The sequence below is a fragment of the Rhipicephalus sanguineus genome, unplaced genomic scaffold, assembly GCF_013339695.2.
Source record: "Rhipicephalus sanguineus isolate Rsan-2018 unplaced genomic scaffold, BIME_Rsan_1.4 Seq340, whole genome shotgun sequence".
NCBI classification, from domain to species: Eukaryota; Metazoa; Arthropoda; class Arachnida; order Ixodida; family Ixodidae; genus Rhipicephalus; species Rhipicephalus sanguineus.
In genome coordinates, this window is record NW_023615050.1 from 7,501 (window position 1) to 11,178 (window position 3,678).

Genomic DNA, 3,678 nt, shown 5'->3' on the forward strand with positions numbered 1-3,678 from the left:
TTTTTATAAACGTTGTGTGACAGTCAGGCTCCTGTCATTTTCGCTCATGAACTTGAAGTCGAGGCGGAAATACTTTGCCGCAAGCAAAATTACATTTACGCTGTTAATTAACAACTCGTTCATCCACTTTTAAATTATTTAGGGAGGTAGTTTATATTAAAAGGATATTGTGCGTGCCAAGTTGTGGCATGCCGTTTTTTTTTTTTTTTTTGAAATCGCGAGAGTTGCACGTTATCCGAGATATTCAACTTCCAATTTTAAGGTTGATATCGAAACTGGCGCGGGACACGCGGCGTGTTTGAACTGCACGTGACAAGTAAGGGACGACATTTCAAGCAAAACTTGGTATGTGCTAAATTGTCATGCACCACAACTTTCTAATATAAACAACTTCACTCAAGTCAGCAATTAAAAAGTAGGTAATGAGTGCTTGATATTTAGTGTCAGTTCAATTAAGCTTATTAACAATTACATGCTCTTTTTGTTGCTGTCTTTGTGTGATAAAAATTGGGTCAGATATCTGACATGCCATTTCATATTTTCTTTGATGAACCATACACATTCTAATACAAATTCTTGTAACAGGGAATAGCACCATTGCAAAAGCTTCTTATCCCAAATGGTAAATGGTTTATTAGGCTGCGCTGGTGCATTGAAACACTACTTGATTGTGCTGTACTGTATAGTTCTTGTTTTCCTTCGTGCTTTGCTAAAGAAAGAGGAAATTGAAAGGGGGTTCTTATTTGCAGGATGCACAACTAAGACCTAGCATTCAGTGAAACTGGTGACAATGCTGCTTTAGTTTATGAAGTAATTAATTAAAGAACGCAATTTCTGATATCTGTATACGTGTTTGCAGATCACAGTGAGGTTACTGGTTCTCAGGCGTGATTACAGCACTGAGAAATTGAACAAACTAAAAAAAAATGGAATAGATCAAGGGGCTCAGTTTTTTTGTTCGACAAAACCTGATGAAGCCAAGGCAGGTATAGGGGAGATTATTTGTAGTTTTTAAAAGTAGTGTAGTAATTATGACATAAACAGGAAATAATGTAGACAAAAATACAAACATTCTGCTGCCAGGGCCTGAACCTACAACAAAGTGTTGCATCTCATACTCCACCACTCTAGCTACCACATAGTCGTTCTCTCATCCACCCCACTGGGCACTTCTGTGTGTGTAATCCTGGCAGTGCCACACCAGCATTCGTAGTCATGCTGGTGTCGCATAGCCCGTGAAATCTACGAGCTGGTAGCTGATCAATAAACCGTCATGTGCTACCTGAGGGCATCAAGTTTGCTGGCACGAGGCCCTCGCTATTAAAGAACAAAAGAACGGGAGTGGATCAAGGGCTCATTAAATTGAACAGGCACTTCTAGTGCAAAGGACCAGGTCTGCACATGAATGGACTTTAGTACAGCAAGGATAGTTGTTTCAGAGAGAGGAAAATTGGGCATGTTTCTAAAGCGTGCCCAAGATTTAATGAAAGTAAGAACAGCAGAGGGACAGAAAAACTGACACAGTGCTCAATCTTTTCTGTCGCATCTGGCATTCTTGCTCTTTTACTGAATCTTAAGCTTTTTTGAAATCTCCACATTCATGATGTCATGCAATAAATGGGCTCATTGTCATCCATTCTGCAAATTGACCACACATATATTTATTTAATATTTTGGTGGGAGTGCTCCTGGAGTTTTCTTGTGTTCAAATTACCTATATGGCAAGCTGTATATCTCACCCTTTTGTAATACACAATTGTAGGAAAAATTCGACACCCAATGCAAATTACAATTATTTGCAGTGACCCACTACTACTCTAATACTTGTTCTTAAAGGGGCCCTGCGACACTTTTGCGACTGCCTTATTTAGCACGGCAAAAGCGTGTAGTTATAAATGCCGAGACGAACGCAAAAAGAATTATGCAAATTGGTGCACGAAAAGTGAAGTTATTAATCCTCAAAGTTCAAAACTCAAGCAGACGACGACGAGAAACGTTTTTTTTCGGATTTCACTCTCCCGCTGACGTCAAAGACCGGTTCCAATCACCGCGTGCTTCTTATAAAGACATACCGGAAATGTCACCTCATGGTGGCCTTCACACAGTACATTGCTACCCCTCTTTTTGACGGCGTTGTTACCATGCTTAAGACAAACCACGTGCATCAGCTAGCAGACGCTCCCATGATTTGTCGTGTAGTGCACAAAATGAGTCTGGAAGACCTAACAGACCTCGAGCGCGAGCTCTTGCGACGCAGTGATTGCTTGCATGTCGTGCACGCCATTGCAAATGGAAAGTGCGTCGCTGAGCCCCGCGCAATGCGAGGATGGCTCCATGGGCCCAGACGAAACGCTAACGCCCGATGACGCGGAAGGCGTCGGCCGGTAAGCGTTTAGAATTTCTTTTTTTCGTTGACAGCATCGTGCCGAACTGAGCGTTGCGTGTTTCGCAGGTGCCGGTGTGGCCGGTGCCGCTCGATGCCGCAAAAGACAAAACGCGGAAGAGTATCGTTTGATTACCATTCCACAGCGCACCTAGCGTCGTGTTCGTTGTTTTGAAAATATATCAGTTAGAAACAGGAATAATTTGTTTCTGAGAAAGCATAAAAAGGGGTTTTGTTCCTCTTAGGCCTCCGTAATATGGCCTAGCTACCACCATATGAATATTGGATGTCACGTGTCGCGTCAAGCCAATCAAAAACGAACGGTCTTTGTCGTCACTGTCACATGACATCACGTCACTTTCTGTAACAGAAATAGCCGATGTATGTCGCCATAGTGCGAAATCAAGGTTGTCTATCCCGTGAATTAAAATTATAACCGCTTCGATTTCGGCGTTGCCACTTGCGCAACAATATCGGTGCATTCCACAGTACCAGAAGAACCGATGAAAAAGACATGTTCAAATTGTGTCGCAGGGCCCCTTTAATGCATCCTGGGCCTATTTTCAAGGACAATTTTGGTATATAATGAATGATATGCCTGTGTTAAGCCATCATGCTTAATATTACTACTTCTGTACTGTAAGGACTCTGTGCGCAAGTTGACGGAACTTTTTGTTATCTGTTATGCATGTATCCAGCATAGACAGCTGCTCAAGAGACAAGTGGTGGACAGCTTGCTGTGAAAGCGTTCTTCCTGCAAGTCTGGACAAGGCCATATTAAATGGTATTTATTTGTTTCCATCACTACAAATCGACAGTTTAGACCTTTTCAATTGAGAGACTTATTGCTCCTATATTGTGAGCAACTCCAAGACAGGAAACAATATGTAATAGCAAGTGCATGTCATATACATGTTCCACTTGGCCATTCATGCTTGTGGCCACCTGCTTCTGGTAGGATGTGCTGAAAAAATATGTTGTCAGCTACCTGCACAGCACCATAGCAGGATATCTCACTGTTTGAGGAAACTTGGGACATCTATGCGAGGCAGAATTAAATTGATTTTCAGAGTTTCATGATGAAGTAAAACTTGGTAAAACAAGTTGTAAGGTATGCATGCTTGTGTGTTAGAGTGCCGTCTTAGGCATTGTATTTGCCCTAACCAAGTTGTGCCAATGAACTGGCAGCGGACTATGGCACTCAAGTATTATTCTTTACATTTATGTGTAAAACAGCAATAACGAAGAGCAAGACTGGTAGAGCACAGCCAGAGTGCTGACTACGAACTGAATGT

General features: G+C 42.0%; 1 long non-coding RNA gene across 1 annotated transcript in view; it reads left to right on the forward strand.

Moving 5' to 3' along the window:
• Nucleotides 1-3,114, forward strand: part of LOC125756632 (uncharacterized) — a 3,935-nt gene extending 821 nt beyond the window's left edge. Inside the window, exon 3 of the long non-coding RNA XR_007414650.1 lies at nt 3,082-3,114. This is a non-coding gene — a long non-coding RNA (uncharacterized LOC125756632). The remainder of the gene's footprint in view (nt 1-3,081) is intronic.
• The last annotated feature ends 564 nt before the right edge of the window (nt 3,115-3,678 follow it).